This window comes from Puma concolor, chromosome D4, assembly GCF_028749965.1.
Source record: "Puma concolor isolate L17-30 chromosome D4, mPumCon1.1.hap2, whole genome shotgun sequence".
Classification (NCBI taxonomy): Eukaryota; Metazoa; Chordata; class Mammalia; order Carnivora; family Felidae; genus Puma; species Puma concolor.
Window position 1 is genome coordinate 71,571,645 of NC_141679.1, and position 17,821 is coordinate 71,589,465.

Consider the following 17,821-nt stretch of genomic DNA (forward strand, 5'->3'; position numbering starts at 1 on the left):
ACTTCTCACCTGGCTTTGGTGGCTTTGCTGGCAGTCTGTGGTGTTCCTTGGCACGTAAAAGCATCCCTTGACCTCTGCCTTTATATTCACATAGTGATCTCCCGTTGTGCATGTCTCCGTGTCCAAATTTCCCCTTTTTATAAGGACACCAGTCATGTTGGACTAGGGTCCACTCTAATGGTCTCATCTTTTAAAATATTTATTTATTTATTTTGAGAGAGAGCGAGCGAGAGAGAAACCCAAGCAGGCTCTATGCTCACGGAGTTGGGCTCAATCTCACAAACCGTGAGATCATGACCTGGGACGAAACCGAGAGTTGGACGCTTAACCGACTGGGTCACCCAGGTGCTCCTCTCATGGCCTCCTCTTCGTTCAACTAGCTATATCTGCAATGACCCCATTTCCAAATAAAGTCACGTTCTTAGGTCCTGGGGTTAGAACTTCAACTTATGAATTTGGAGGGACACGATTTAACCCGTATAAGGGAGGTGAAAGAGATAGGCACAGGAGAGGAGCAGACCGGCAGGTGGGAAAGGAGAAAGAAGGGTTTTGTGTTAGACGTTGTGACAGAGGTGCCTGTGGTCTTTGGATCATCAGGAGGGAGTCCGCATCTTGGTAGAGAGAGGCCAATGTCCTCCTTTGTGAAAATGATACAGTTGGTTATTGGAAAAGCCTAATAGTGCTGCTATGAATATTCATGGACGGTTTTTCCTTGAGGACTCGTCTCCAATACTTTTGGTTACTCTTCGTAGGAGCAGAATTGCTGACTCATATGGTTGTTGCATGTTGTTTTTATTGCAAAACTTCCTTGGCCAGAAGTGTATTGCACTTTGATGATATTAAACAGTTTTTTGCATCGTATGCCTTGGCTCCTCTGTTGCCATGCCAAGAACTCTGCCCTAGAGCAAGCTGGCCTTTGCAAGTTAGCATGTTTGTTAGCGTGTTTGGTTTTTTGGAAAGGGGATCACCGTTTATAATTTCTCATCACGTAATGACAAAATAATACCCTGTCTAGAAACAAGATTTTGAGAGGCAAGGACACTTTCTGACCTTCTTTTCCCAACACTATTATGTCCAGTGAATTAAAAGTCCAGGGGCACCGGGATAGCTCTGTCGGTTAAGCGTCCGACTCTGGCTCAGGTCATGATCTCACCCTTGGCAGGTTTGAGCCCCGCATCGGGCTCCCTGCTCTTGGCACGGAGGCCACTTCGGGTCCTTGGTCTCCCTCTTTCTCTGCCCTTCTCCCGCTTGCACTCACTCTTTCTCTCAAAACTAAATAAACATTAAAAAATATATGTTAAAAGTTCAGTATGCAAATGTGCAAAAGTTTTCCCAGATTTGATTTGCTGTGGCCCATATCAGAATCCTTACCTGTGCAATTGCAATTGAAACTCTATGGAACAATAATATACAATATCAGTGAGTGAATTGTAGAGGCAGCGTGGTGACGACATACCTGGCTTCTACTGCCAGAATACCTGGGTTTTCATCCTGGCCGTGCCACTTACTAGTTGTCAAATCCTGTTTCTTAATCCCCCCATGCCTTGGTTTCTCCATCTGTAAAATGGGCTAATAATAGTTACAGTTTACCCATCTGTAAAATGGGGCTAATAATAGCATCTTTGTAAGGATATAGTCTTAAATTTTTTTTAATGTTTATTTATTTTTGAGAGAGAGACAGAGAGAGAGAGACAGAGTGTGAGTGGGGGAGGGGCAGAGAGCGAGAGGGAGACACAGAATCCGAAGCAGGCTCCAGGCTCTGAGCTGTCAGCACAGAGCCCGATGCAGGCCTGGAACTCATGAACCGAGAGAGCATGACCTGAGCTGACGTGGGACGCTTAACTGACTAGGCCACTCAGGCGCCCCTGGATATAAAGTCTTTAGAACAGTGCCTGGCATGAGGTCAGCACTGTAAGAGTTTGTTGAAGGCAAATTCACAAGTTGGTCCAGATAATTACAGTACCTTTAATCAAAATAATAAGTTAATATTACAAGTTCTTCTGAAGGAGCTTACTGATTTTAGTTTTGACAATGCCTATCACTCTCTATTAAAGAATGTTTCCCGCCCCCCTGCCCCCAAATAAAGTATATAAAAGCTATTGAAGGACCACTATGGGGTGACTACTTAATAATTCATTTTAAATACCTAAAAAGAGATATTATGACATTTAAAAGCAATTTTACTAATGACAAAGCACAATGTAACTATAAGAATAACAGCCTCGGGGCACCTGGGTGGCTCAGTCCATTAGGCGTCCGACCCCGGTTCAGGTCATGATCTCACAGTCCGTGGGTTTGAGCCCCGCGTCAGGCTCTGTGCTAATAGCTCAGAGCCTGGAGCCTGCTTCGGATTCTGTGTCTCCCTCTCTCTCTGCCCCTCCCCTGCTCATGGTCTGTCTCTCTCTGTCTCAAAAATAAATAGAAACATTTAAAAAATTAAAAAAAAAAAAAAAGAAAGCCACCATTTAGTTATGAAATCATGATTCAATTCATTCAATGTTTATTCATTCAACAGTACTTATTCAGTTACTACAGTGTTCCAGACTCACGAAGCCATATCAAAAAGTAAATTAAACAGACATGATCCTCATGGAACTTCCAGTCCAGTTCTGGGTAAGAATTGTATAATTACAAGTTCTGATAAGCACTAGGTGAAAATACAATACATAATTTAAATGAAATGATGCATATATAGCATTTGGTAGCGTTTCTGGCTGTAATATATGTTACTTATGATTATGTACTGTTCCAATAATTATAATGTATTGACCTGTAAAAAAAAAAAAATCCATCATCTTACCTTGAAGCTTCCTGCCCTCTAGTGGGGACTTTGAGTCATAGTCACAAAACAACTGGGCAAGGTCGAGGGGGGTTTGGTGTTTCAGCTACTATTTAATGAGCTACTATTTAATTCAGCTACTATTTAATGAGCTCTTGCTGGTTGCAAGGTATTAGGCCGTGCAAGACACTTGCCTGCTATAAAACCAAATAAAAATAGTTACTTATCAAATAAATAACACATAAATAGTTACTTATCAAGCTACCTAGCTTTGGAGAAACTTTTTTCTGTTCACACGCCTGGCAGGTCTGTTTGCAGAGAAGCATTTATATGGGCACAGGGGGCGGGGGACGTGGAACTTCCCTGCTCTGAGTTCTCTGCCTGATCTCAACACAGGTATGGCCTGGACCCTCTGCACTGCTACCTATCAAGTCTGGACCTGTTAAGAAAGATTCGGGGAAGAATAGAGATTCTAATTTCATAGACTTTCTGTCTGGACTTACCCACAACTATCCGGATATAAATGTTGCCCTGTCCTGTTACCCACGCTATGAGCCTCTGTTTAGACTGTGTTGTCCGAGTTCCACGCCTCTGCTCTGCTGTTCGCAGACTACACTGCAGGTCCCTCTATAGCATGTGAATTTATGCACAGATCTAGATGTGCGCACCAAACACCAAGGAAATTCACCGAAAGTCCTACGGTTCTCTGCTTCTGTTTTTACCAAAGATTTCAACTACGTCTATGGCTTTTGGACAATGACTTTCGGATCCCAGCAGGTTTTACTGATGACACCTGGGCTTAATAGAAATCACGTGAACTGGTCAGGTGAGTGTTGCTCAATTTGGCCTAACCTCACTATCCGTTTCGACATTTCATTTGACTTTTTGTGATGTTTTATGTATTTCTTTTTTTTTTCTTTTTTTTTTTAATTTTTTTTTTCAACGTTTATTTATTTTTGGGACAGAGAGAGACAGAGCATGAACAGGGGAGGGGCAGAGAGAGAGGGAGACAGAATCGGAAACAGGCTCCAGGCTCTGAGCCATCAGCCCAGAGTCCGACGCGGGGCTCGAACCCACGGACCGTGAGATCGTGACCTGGCTGAAGTCGGACGCTTAACCGACTGCGCCACCCAGGCGCCCCTTATGTATTTCATTTTATTTGATTTATTTCTGATATTTATTTTTAATGGGCTATTTTTGTGTTTGGGTATATTTGGAGATGCGCTAAGCCCCAGAGCACAGGAGTTTTCGAGACCCGGAGTCAGGTTAAACATTTGCCGGAAGTTCTCTTTCCATGCATCCTGGGCTGCTCAGTTCTTTCTCCTCAGGAGTTCTGGGTGGAGGCAGGCCTGGGTGCCTCCCCACTTCCTCAATAGTGAATCACTAAAGAATAAGCCTTTTATTAGTCCCTAGCTTCTGTGCCCCCAAATTTAGCCCAGTCCTCCTGGGAGAGTGGACATTCCTTGGATAGTCAAACGAAAATGAAAGCAGCAATGAAAAGATGATTGCAAATGTAAACAACGTGGGCCTCTAGGCAATTTGTGAACATGGAGGACAGATAACCAAGCATTTGAAAGTCCTGACTTCTCCATGCCTGCAGTCTGCAGATGCAAAGAGGCACAGAGTCAGAGATGGAGAAAGATTTTGGTCCATCCAGAAACTGCAACTTGTGCTTTGCTTGAAGGCAAAGCATATACCATCTGAAGACGCTCTCAGATTGCTTATTGACAAGAATTACATGCCCCCCAAGTTGAATTCACTTAGGGACCCAAGTAGAGAGTGAATCTAAATTAAAGAAATTTCAAGCCACACATAAACCTATTGAAAGCAGAAAAACCCCTTGAAACCAAACAGCTTGATATGTTTGTGACAAAGGTGGCCTTGCAGAGCGGTGGGGAAGGCAGTAAATGGTGCTCGACAAACAGTGTCCAGGCGGATGGATGTCCCTGTGGGAAAAGATTGATCTCGGCCTCTGCCTCACATCATGCACAAAGCATCAGACACAATTCTAACTGAATTGTAGGTCCACATTTAAAAAGGCAGTAGGTCTTCTAGAAGAAATAGTAGAGTAAGTTTTATTTACTTGGGGAAGGCAACGATTACAAGACAGAAAAACCACTAATAATGGGGCATATTGTTGATAAAATGGACTGCATTAAAATGAGGAAATTCTTGTTTCTTACTGAAGATATTATTAAGAGTAAAAATGAAGGACACGGGGGTGCTTGGGTGGCTCAGTCAGTTAGGCGTCCGACTTGGGCTCAGGTCATGATCTCACAGTCCGTGGGTTCGAGCCCCACGTCAGGCTCTGTGCTAATAGCTCTGGAGCCTGGAGCCTGCTTCGGATTCTGTGTCTCCCTCTCTTGCCCCTCCCCTGCTTGTGCTCTCTCTCTCTCATAAATAAATAAACATTAAAAAAATTTTAATACAGGACACAGAGTGGATATAGAAATACCAGTCAATAGACTCGTATCTAGAATATATAAAGAACAACAAGCTACTATGAAAAAGACGCCAATACAGAAGTAGTCAAAAGACAGCTACTTCAAACAAGGCCAAGAAGCATATAGATACTCACACTTGACATCACTGAAGTCACTAGCTGTGCTTTTTATAATAGATATAAAATGAATGAAATATTCACATCAACTTTCTTGGTTTCTTGTGGTAGTTGACAGCTGTCCCTGCCATAATCAAATTGAACTGAATATAAATTTCTTCTTCGAACATATTATGATCATTTCTTCTATCTACAAATTCTATCTAAAATTTTTCTTCCTGGAGAACGAATAATCATCCCTCATTGTTTTTCAAAATCATTTATACTAAATTCCACCGTTTTCTGTAGATACTGCCCATGGTTTTCTGTAGTCAGCTAAGCAAAGATTGCCCCAACAGGACACAAAATGCTTGGCATAATGCCGATGTGCTGTTTCTTAAATGGAGTTTGAGCCAGCACTCTATGTCAGCATTGGCTTGTCTGTTCATTGTCATCAATTGTTCACACCTCCCCTCCCCCGGCCCCCACTTCTGGCAGTTGTGTGTATGCTTCTTTTCATGCGCAAGAGACATTTCATACCGCTTTCGTGGAGAATCTAGTTTACAGTCGTAAATACCAACGTTGGCCAAAGATAATCCCCGACGTTAGTTGTAAGCCACGGAATGGAAGTAGTAACATACTTTTCCTTGAACTGGGAATGTGAAAGCCAGTTTCTACAACTTCTTTCTGTGTTTTAAAATGTAGGTTTTAGGGGCGCCTGGGTGGCGCAGTCAGTTGAGCCTCCGACTTCAGCCAGGTCACGATCTCGCGGTCCGTGAGTTCGAGCCCCGCGTCAGGCTCTGGGCTGATGGCTCAGAGCCTGGAGCCTGTTTCCGATTCTGTGTCTCCCTCTCTCTCTGCCCCTCCCCCGTTCATGCTCTGTCTCTCTCTGTCCCAAAAATAAATAAACGTTGAAAAAAAAAATTAAAAAAAAAATGTAGGTTTAAGGGGCATCTGGGTGGCTCAGTCGGTTAAGCCTCCAGCTTGGGCTCGGGTCATGATCTCGCAGTTCACGAGTTCGAGCCCCGTGTCAGGCCCTGTGCTGACAGCTCAGAGCCTGGAGCCTGCTTCACGTTCTGTGTCTCCCTTTCTCTCTGCCCCTCCCTTGCTCGTGGTCTGTCTCTCTCTCTCTCTCAAAAATAGCGATTAAAAAAATTTTTTTAATGTAGGTTTTATTATTGAGATATGATGAGGCCAACAGATCAGGAGATGTCTGCCATTGGAAAGATAATTGTTACTCAAGGTTCTCAGGAGGAGCCGGCCTACCGTTCCCTGCAGGGGCCATGTGGGGAAGCACCAGGGTCAGGCAGGAGGCGGAAAGAATGAGGGGAAAAGGTGGGCAGGTGCCTAATTGTGGTTTCCATAGGAAGGAACGGGGGGGGGGGGGGGGGGGGGAGCAGGGTAAACAGGCTTAGAGTTGGCTGGTTCAAACACTTGCAGAGACCCCAGGGGCACAGGAACTGTCCCTAGCAGCCTAGTACCTGGCATCACGACCTAGTGATGGCAGGCCTTGGGCTTGGATTTTCAGAATCTGAGCTCTGGGCTCAGCTCACCTGGGTAGTGAGGGCCCCTCATTCCAACTTTTAGAAATACACGTCTGTTCGGTTTTCAGCCAGGAGCAGCAAAATGCTGTTCTAGTGGAAGACAGCTGGAGAAATCAGAGGCAAACCTTAGTCTTCCATTCTTGTGACACATGGTGGGAATTCATACTGTGGATTTTTTAAATTTTTAAAAATTTTAATTCCAGTGCGGTTAACATAGTGTTATATTAGCTTTAGATATACAATATAGTGATCCAATAATTCCATGTATAACCCAGTGCCCATCATGATAAGTGGCCTTCTTTTTTTTTTTTAACTTTTTTTTATTTTATTTTTGAGACAGAGAGAGACAGAGCATGAATGGGGGAGGGGCAGAGAGAGGGAGACACAGAATCGGAAGCAGGCTCCAGGCTCTGAGCCATCAGCCCAGAGCCCGATGCAGGGCTCGAACTCACGGACCGCGAGATCGTGACCTGAGCTGAAGTCGGATGCTCAACCGACTGAGCCACCCAGGGGCCCCATAAGTGGCCTTCTTAATCCCCATCGCCTATTTCTCCCATCCCCCACCCACCTCACCTCTGCTAACCATAAGTTTGCTCTCTATAGTTAAGAGTGTGTTTCTTGGTTTCTGTGTCTCGCTCTTGCCTTTGCTCATTTGTTTTGTTTCTTAAATTCTACATGTGGTATTTGTCTTTCTCTGATTTATTTCGCTTAGCATTATACTCTGTAGCTCCATCCATGTTGTTGCAATGGCAAGATTTCATTCTTTTTTTTATGGCTGAATGATACTTCCAGTGTGTGTGTGTGTGTGTGTGTGTGTGTGTGTGTGTGCGCGCCACCTCTTTATCCATTCGTTTATTGATGGACACACTATGGATTTTTAACATGATTTTTTGTTTTGTTTTGTTTTTGGCTCTGGGGTGATGAGAACAGGTGGATTGTGGCTCTGAGTGCCAGAGCCTGATAGAGAGGCAGTGAGGTATACAGGATCTAGATTGGTTGGTTTGCATATGAAAGTCACATTCACAGGCAGTCCTTTACTGGAGCTAGGAATTGGTTAGCCCGGGGCCAGGCAGTCCCATTAAGGTCAGTAAGGTCCCAGATGTTGAAACAGCAGAATAAAAAGACATGCTTAAATCACTGTGTTTGAAAGACTTGTTGTTAAACGAAATACTATGTTTTCTACCATGTTTATCCAGTGGAAATCATCACCATTAATTTGAGGCACATTTAGTTTTGCTAGAAATAATCTCAAGCTACGAAAAGGGTTCGAGTCACTTTCCAGTACCATTATCCAACAGGGTAACACTCCAGAAGTTGTCCTTTTTTATCAATTTGCTGGTTTTGTGGGTATAATTTTAACTTACAAGATACAACCCAGAGTTACACTTTGTTGCTTCTAAATTAGGCATTTGACATGAAGAATTCTCTTTTCCATCCCAGTGTTTTAATTAGTAGCTAAAGAATCATTTACCAAATAATATGAAGTTTCAAGGATTAAATCAGACGTGAAGTTCAAGATGTGGATTTGAGCAGAAATTTTTCTTATTAATTTTCGTGAGTAATTGAATACTCATTAATAAATAACATAGTGCCTTATTTCTGAATTTTACATGAGTTATGCTCAATAAAGTCAGTTAATTTTTATTGCTGCTACTTTTAAAAAATTATAGCAAGCTTTTTTGAAAATTTTCTATTTTTCCCTTTTAATTGTTTTTCTCCTGTTATTATTTCTATTATGATCTTGACTTATACTCATTTTGGTGACCTAAAGGTTTAAAAAATAATACATAGTTGTTTTCAAACACTCAAATTTTTAACATATTTTAATCTAAACATGTAAATCAAAAGTTGGAAAATAAAAAAACTTAGAACAGTCTCAGGTCTTCAAAAATTACTTTCTCTAAATATTCAAAATTGCCTCAATAATTAAAGGACAAAAATATAAAGAAATTACTCCAAAAACCAACATTTTTAATTTGTGAAAAACTGCGTTAAATACTTTTTTTTTTTTTTTAATTTTTTTTTTTTTCAACGTTTATTTATTTTTGGGACAGAGAGAGACAGAGCATGAATGGGCGAGGGGCAGAGAGAGAGGGAGACACAGAATCGGAAACAGGCTCCAGGCTCTGAGCCATCAGCCCAGAGCCTGACGCGGGGCTCGAACTCACGGACCGCGAGATCGTGACCTGGCTGAAGTCGGATGCTTAACCGACTGCGCCACCCAGGTGCCCCTAAATACTTTTTTATAAACAATAAAGCCACACTCTAGTATTCAGTGCCCTCCTCCTTGCCAATATAAAGAAATACAATTAGCGTCACATTTTCAGGTTACATCCCCGGCCTGCATGTTTACATACAAATTCAAAAGTAATATGAATTCTGTAATATTGCAAAATGTTCCTGGGTTGCCCAGTGCAACTGTTGCAAACTGCAGTATTTTGTGAGAACCTCAGGAAGGGGGACTTGAAACAGAAAGAAAAGCAATCAGAGGTGTCTCTAGCAGGACCGCTGAATGATACTTTGTATTGCAAGAATCAACCGCTTCCAAGCTGAGAAGAATGGACCGTGGAGAATTGATGTTCTTTTCTCTTACCCATTTCTTCTTCCACTCCCTGCACTCGACAGTTTCACCCGTCTCCCACAACCCCCCAAAATGTCTCTGCTGAAACAGTTACAGATTGCTGAGTCACAAACTCAAAACCGAGGCTTACGCGGACAGCAGCGTGTTAATTCTCTGAAGGTGGCCACATAGGCTTTTTCAGCCAGGCTCATTCAAATGCATGCCTGTTGGTGAATGTCCGTGTGCACAGATTTCCTTGGGGCATTTAACACTCCAGAGAAATCTTACAGTGTTTTCATCTATTAACCCCTGTAGGTAATAGAATCCTGTAGATTCTGCCTCCAAATTCTCACTTCCCAGACTTCAGTGTTCTCAGAATCACCTAGAGAGAGCTTATTTAAAATGCAGATTCCTGGGTCCCACCCCAGAAATTCTACTTTATATAGAATCTGCATTTGTTAGAAGTCTCCAGACCACACTCTAAGGGATACTGATCTACAGGTCTACACCAACACCCCCTCTTTAACCCTGCAGTAACAATTCAGATCACCTACACCTGTTTCTCCCTGCGTAGACTCCTCAATGATACTCCTGATCCAGGACACGTGAATGTAGTGCTTCCTGTTACTAGCTGCACATTACAATCACCTGGAGAACTTTAGAACTATCTCCTGGTGCCTGTGCCTCGCTCATAGCAATTAGACCCTCTGGGACTGGGGCCCCCGCTACCAGAATAGTTTAGAGCAAACCCAGTAGATAAAACTGTGCAGCCAGAGTGGAGAATCGTTCTGATCACTCACTGCCTCCCTGGGTCTTTCTTACCCTGCCTTTCGTATTCTAAGGTTCCTTGTTCCTAGAGCAAAGCTTCCCAGCCCGTATCCCAGAGAAGGCAAATCAGTTACAGGTGTGGCACAAAACAGTGACCTGTCCGTAACCAGGCTGCTCCTGGGCCCGCAGGCTCCTACAGCTCCTTGGAGGAGAGCTTGAGCTGAGTTTCGTTTGCTTTTTGCTCCAGGATCCTGTGCTCTCTGCTGCCCACTGTAGATGAGGTCCCCATCGAGATACAGAAGGAGAACACGGCCCGGGTGCCCCGGAGGCCCAACCCCAAGATAATGGCTGGTTGGGGAAGAAGGAGTCATACGAGCCAGGGTGAGTGGAAGGCCAAGCTGCAAATAGCAGCCACCCCCCCCATCCCTGTCTTCACGTGTATTTGATTCTTTCATCTGAGTGTCACTGATATGCCCTGTCTGTGGTTAGGGGGTGACCAGTAGTCACATGTCCTACTGTCCAGTAATGCACATGTATTCTGAAAATTGCATTGTCACTTTGAAAGATTTGATTTAAAAAACGTGAGGGGCGCCTGAGTGGCTCAGTTGGTTAAGCGTCCGACTCTTGATTTCGGCCCTGGTCATGACCCAAGTGTCGTAGGGTCAAGCCCTGTGTTAGGCTCTGTGCTGAGTATGGAGCCTGCTTAAGATTCTCTCCCTCTCCCCCTCTCCCCCTCCCCCCTCCCTCTCTCCCTCTCTCCTCCACCCATGCATGCTCTCTCTCTAAAATAACGAACATGAAACTGGGTTTAAAATCTATCAGCATTATCATTGTAAGTGTTAAAACTGTACCGGGCCATGAAAGAAAAGGAGGAAATGTTGTCTCTTGTAAGCATCATTTCAGTTGCTGGTTGGTAAGTTGTTTAAGTTTTTTTTTAATGTTTATTTATTTTTGACAGAGAGAGAGAGAGACAGAGACAGAGCATGAGCAGGGGAGGGGCAGAGAGAGAGGGAGACACAGAATCTGAAGCAGGCTCCAGGCTCCAAGCTGTCAGCACAGAGCCTGACTCGGGGCTTGAACTCACATGCCATGAGATTATGACCTGAGCTGAAGCTGGACACTGAACCGACTGAGCCATCCAGGCGCCCCTGGTTGGTAAGTTGTTTAAAGTTTTTATCACCTACTCATGTGATCAAGGTTTGCTGTTTTGTTTTTTTTAACTGATGGTTACCAGCTATAATAGGAGAAAACTTATAAAAGCTTGACTAGGAATTGTATGTAGCATATACACCCTGTCAAAACAAAAATATTCCCAAGTGTTTAAAAGCCGTCATTTGCCTGACTTTGAGGTTTCAACAATATCAAAATTATGAACTTCTGTTTACTCAAACACTGCACAAAGGTAGCTTTGTGGTCCATTCGCTGAATAATATAGAAAGATTTTCTGGAAAATGTTTCTTGAGAGAGCCTGCTCCTTTGAAGTGAAACTAAGGGCCACTAAGCCTGACCCACGTAGATGGCTGTTGCATAGCCGACGATCATTCCGGAAGCATCCCGTTTCTGAGTGCGAGGCAAAGACTGGCAGTGACTTCTGGGCACAGTGAGCTCAGTAGCGTTGCGTTTGGCCCCAGAGGTCAGGAATGATGGTGGTCATGGGAGAAAGAGATAAGAGGGATGTGGGACATTCTCAATTCTGGAAATGAGATAAAAAAAAAAAAGTTAAATGATATGCTATTTAAAAAATCCAAAAAGTGGGTGAAAAGGTGAGTCACAGGCTAAAAAATATTTGCGACATAAAATCAATAAAAGGCTAGCGTCCAGAATGAACAAAGTATGTTGAAAAATCAATAAGGATTAACCATCAATAGAAAAATAGAGGAAAAGACTTGAACAGGTGCTTCATGAGAGAAGATCTGAGTAGCCAGTAAGCATGGTGAAAATGCTTCATTAATCACAGAAATGCACAATAATGTCAAAATGATTACACATCCACTAAATTGGATTTAATTTGAATTTAAAGGTCTTGGGAATACTACGGTGATGAGTACGTGAAGTTAAGGACCCAGTGAAATTGGCCTCTGATAAGCTTAAGCAAATTCAAACTCGACTCCATGTGTGATCCAGGCATCAGCAGCACTGGCCCAGAGAGCTTGCCCAGTTGCAAGCAACCGCCCAGTTGCAGACCTCCCAAATCAGAACTGGCATCTTAGCAAGATCTGCAGGTGATTTCATGTATGCGTTCATGTTTAAGATGCCTTGTTCTATAAATCGCTGAGTCACAAACTCAAAACCGAGGCCCTAAAGAGGCTTGTCCATGACAGCATTGTCTGTAAACAAAGACTGAGACTAATCCTAGTCCGTTAACAGTGGAATGGACAAAGAAAGTACAGTGTAGCCTTATGATGATTATATAGTCAGAACAAATGAATTCCAACTATGTATATTAACATGAATGACATTCACACACATGAAGGTAGGAATAAGAAGCAGATTGCAGAACAGTGAATGATTCCACTTATCTTTGCACATGTGCTTTGTACATTCTCTGTATTTCACAATTAAATCTTTTTGGATATTAAAGTTTATTTATTTTGAAGGGTACCTGGGTGGCTCAGTAGGCTCAGGTCATGATCTCACAATTTGTGGGTTCGGGCCCCACATCAGGCTCTGTGCTGGCAGCTCAGAGCCTGGAGCCTGCTTCAGATTCTGTGTCTCCCTCTCTCTCCCTGTCCCTCCCCGACTTATGCTCTGTCTCTCTCTGTCTTTCAAAAATAAACAAACGTTAAAAAAATTAACATTTATTTACTTTGAGAGAGGGGATGGGAGGGTCAGAGAGAGAGGGAGTGCAGAGTCCAACACAGGGCTCGAACCCACAAACTGTGAGATCATGACCTGATCCTAAATCAAGAGTCAGATGCTCAACCAACTGAACCAGCCAGGTGCCCCACAATTAAATCTTTTACATAAAGTTATGTTCATGGAAACAAGCTTGAAGTTTTGCTTTAAAAAATTAGAAAGCATGTTTTTGGGGGGAAGCTGTATAGAAATTCTGTATTACCCTTCCTAACTGCTTTTGTATAACATGACTTAAAATAAGCACTTCGCTAAGGCACATATAGATGTCCCCAGATCCTGTCTACTTTAACCCAGTAAGCTGCTCAAATATTTTCTCTGTGTACCTCGACCTAACATAGAGTGTTGTGAAGCAAGGACCTGGAGACCATGTCGTCGCAAAGGCTGTCAAGGTCCCCAGCCTTCCTGTGGAGCTTTATCTCTCCCAGTTGCTCTGCTCCAAATTCTAGCTATTAGATCCTTGCCTTTCCCAAGGACACTGCCATGCCAACTAAGACCATGCTGCTTCTAGAATGCCTGGATGTTCTTTCTTTCCTCTAGGCTTTGATAAAACATCACTGCTATAAGAACTTCTGATTTCCTAGACAGAATAATTATTCTCTTTCACAGCCCTTAGTGGCCCATTCAAGTCATATGTTTAGTTGTTTTGACCTGTTTTTCCTCTGCTAGGTTATGAACAACTCTAGAGCTGTGTGCTATATTATATATTATAGTATATGCATATAACAGAATATTTGCCTTTTCATGACCTCATTCTATATCCTGTGGCTTTGTAAATCCTGTATTTATCTTTATTATGACATGAATTTGGTAATAAGTGAAAAGTGCTCACCATTATTATTCCTAGATTCATTAATAATCCACTCTGGGAACAATAGAATCTTATATGACATTATACTCTTACCGAAACTTTTATAAAATAGTTTCTAGTCTAATATTAAAGAGGTTAGCTTTACATATAGGTTGGTTAACTCTAACACATAATACATAGCTAACAATATATTCTTCAAGCTGTGAAGCATCTGTATACTGGGTCTGTAACAAAGCAACCAAGCTTAGCTTAAAGTTATGTTTGAAAGTGGGCAAGAAAAGTCTATAGAGCTGTATGAATGGGAAGAAGAAATACCATGATGTTAATGTCTATCTCCTAAAATTCTTCTGAAGTGTGGGGGAGGAAACAATGATCTCCTGTAACAATTTGGACCTTTGTCCATCTCATTCTAAGATGATGAGAATGAATTTGTCATGCCTCAAACCCCTGTTGACATAATCACTGCCAAAAGTCCAAGCTCCAACCAGTCTCCCATTTTTCCCTGGCCATATTGCCAACCCCTAAACTTTGGCTGCACATCTGATAATCTGGTATCTGGGCAACACCTAAATCTGGTTAAATCCTGGATTGGGGATGGAACTCTAGCATTACTTTTTTTTTAGAGCTCTTTTTTTAGTCTTGCTATTTTTAAACTGAAATCTAGTTGACACACAATGTTACCTTAGTTTCAGGTATACAACATGGTGATGTAACAAGTCCATATGTTATGCTCTGCTCACCACAAATGTAGCTGCCATCTGTCATCAGGCAATGCTATTATAACACATTGACAGTATCCCCTATGCTGTACCTTTAATCCCCATGACTTATTTATCCCATAATGGAAGACTGTACCTTACTTTCAACCCTTTTGTGCATCCCTTCACCACCCTCCTCTCTAGTAACCATCAGTTCTCTGTATTTATGCGTCTGTTTCTGCTTTGTTTGCTCATTTTTTTTTCCCCAAGTCCACACATAAGTGAAATCCTGTAGCATTTGTCTGACTTATTTCACTTAGCATAATACCTTCCAGGTTCATGTCGAGACCTCATTCTTTTTTTTTATGGCTGAGTAATAATCCATTGTATACACCACATCTTGATTCATCTATTGATGGACACTGGGTTGCTTCCATATCTTGGCTATTGTAAACAATGTTACAATAGACATAGGGTGCATGTATCTTTTCAAATTAATGTCTTTTGTTTTTTGTTTTTGTTTTTATTTTTGGTAAATACCCCATGGTGCAACTACTGGATCATAAGGTCTTTCTTTCTTTCTTTCTTTCTTTCTTTCTTTCTTTCTTTCTTTCTTTCTTTCAGTGGGGCATTTCTAATTTTTTGAGGAACCGCCCTACTGTTTTCCACAGTGGCTGCACCAATTTACATTCCACCAAACGTGCATGAGGGTCCCTTTTCTCTACATCCTCACCGTTTGTCTTTCTTGTCTTCTTGATACTAGCCATTCTGAGAGGTGTAAGATGATCTATGGTTTTGATTTGAATTTACCAGATGATTAATGATACTGTATACCTTGGCCATCTGTATGTCTTTGGGGGAAAATGCCTATTCACATGATCTGCTTATTTAATCAGATTTTTTTTTTTTTTTTTTTTTTGGTGTTAGGTAAATTCTTTATATATTTTGGATATCATTCCCGTTTTGAATATATCATTTACAAATATCTACTCCCATTCAGTATGTTGCCTTTTCATTTTGTTGACGATTTCCTTTGATGTGCAAAAGCGTTTTAGTTTGATGTAGTTCTAATAGTTTATTTTCATTTTTGTTTCCCTTGCCTGAGGAGACCCATCTAGAAAAACGGTGGGGAGCCTGGGTGGCTCAGTCAGTTGAGTGTCCAACTTTGGCTCAGGTCATGATCTCATGGTCCGTGAGTTCGACCCCATGTTGAGTTTTGTGCTGACAGCTCAGAGCCTGGAGGCTGCTTCGGATTCTGGGTCTCCCTCTCTCTCTGCCCCTCCCCCACTTGTGCTCTGTCTCTCTCTGTCTCTCAAAAATAAATAAATGTAAAAAAATTTTTTTTAATATTTATTTTTGAGAGGGCACAAGTGGGGGAGGGGCAAACAGAGGGGGGCAGAGGATCTGACATGAGCTCCGTGCTGACAGCAGGGAGCCTGATGCTGGGATTAAGCTCACGAACTGCAAGATCATGACCTGAACTGAAATCGAACGCTCAACTGACTGAGCCACCCAGGTGCCCTTGATCATAGGATTTTTATCCTTCATTTTGTTGATGTTGTGTACCACATTAATTTGTGGGTATTGAGCCATCCTTGAATCTCTGGAATAAATCCCACTTAATAATGGTAAATGATTCTTTTAATGTATTGTTGAATGTAGCTTGCTAACATTTTGTTGAAGATTTTTTGCATCCATGTTCATCAGGGATATTGGCCTATAGTTTCCTTTTTTTGTAGGGTCTTTGGTTTTGTAATCAGGGTAATGCTGGCATCGTAGAATGTATCTGAGCATTTTCTTTCATCTTCTGGTGGCTTTTTTTTTTTTTTGAATAGTCTGGGAAGAATAAGTATTAACCCTTCTGTAAATGTTCAGTAGAATTCACCAGTGAATCCATTTGGCCCTAGACTTTCATCAGTTGAGAGTTTTTGATTACCAATTCAATTTCGTTACTAGCAATTGCTCTGTTCAGATTTTCTATTTCTTCCTGATTCAGTTTGGAAAGATTATGTTTGGAAGAATTTATCCCTTTTTTCTGGGTTGTCTAATTTGTTGGCATATACTTGTTCATGCTCTGTTATAAACCTTTTGTGTTTCTATGGTGTCAGTTGTTGCTCCTCTTTCATTTCTGATATTATTTTGGGTTCTTTCTCTCTTGATGAGTCTGGCTAAAGGCTTGTCAATTTTCTTTACCTTTTCAAAGACCAAGCTCTTAGTTTCGTTTACCTTTTTAGTTTCTCTCTTCTTTTTTGGAGGGGCGTCTCTATGTCATCTATTTTTGCTCGATCTCTATATCCTTCTACTAACTTTGGGCTTCGTTCTCGTTCTTCCACCTGTCAGGTTAGATCGCTTGAAGATTTTTCTTATTTCTGAGATAGGCCTGTATCAGCGTAAATTTCACTCTTAGAACTTTCGCCATGCCTTCAAAGATTTTTGGACTGTTTTTTCATTTTCATCTGCCTCAAGATATGTTGTTGTTGTTGTTGTTGATCTCCTCTTTGATTTCTCCATTGCCCCACTGATTGTTTAGTAGCATTTTGTTTAGCCTCCACACGTTTGTGTTTTTTCCATTTCTTTTTCTTGTAGCTGATTTCTAGTTTCACACCATTGTGGTCAGAAAAGATGCTTGATGATATTTCAATCTTGGTAAACTTATTGAGACTTGTTTTGTAGTCTAATGTGAGCTATCCTAGAGAGTGTTCCATGTGCCCTTGAAAAATATGATTCTATTGTTGTGAGGCAAAATGTCTTGTATATATCTGTTAAGTCCATCTGGTCTAATATGTCATTCAAACATGGTTTCCCTATTTTTTTTCCCTTGCCTGGATGACCTATCTATTGATATAAGGGGGATGTTAAAGTCTGCAACTATTGTATTACTGTCAGTTTCTCCCTTTGTCTGCTAATATTTGCTTTATGTATTTAGGTGTTCCAATGTTGAGTGCCTAGATACTTACAAATGTTACCTTCTTGTTTGATTGATCCTCTTATCGTTATGTAATGCCCTTCTTTGTTTCTTGTTACAGTTTCTATTTTAAAGTCTATTTTGTCTGGTATAAATATTGCTCCCCCAGATTTTTTTTCCTTTCATTTGCATGGAACATCTTTTTCCTTTCCTTCCTTTCAGTCTGTATGTGTCTTTAGTTCTGAAATGAGTCTTTTGTAGGCAGCTTATACAGGTGTCTTTTTTTTAATCCATCCTATCACTCTGTCTTTCAATTAAAGCATTTAGACCATTTACAATTAAAGTAACCGTTGACAGGTATATA

General features: G+C 41.6%; 1 long non-coding RNA gene across 2 annotated transcripts in view; it reads left to right on the forward strand.

The window, feature by feature from the left end:
• LOC147574989 (uncharacterized) overlaps nucleotides 1-17,821 on the forward strand; it is a 70,497-nt gene that overhangs the window by 14,594 nt on the left and 38,082 nt on the right. For both annotated transcript variants that reach the window (XR_015242946.1, XR_015242947.1), the window contains exons 3-4: nucleotides 3,176-3,605; nucleotides 10,438-10,571. This is a non-coding gene — a long non-coding RNA (uncharacterized LOC147574989). The remainder of the gene's footprint in view (nucleotides 1-3,175; nucleotides 3,606-10,437; nucleotides 10,572-17,821) is intronic.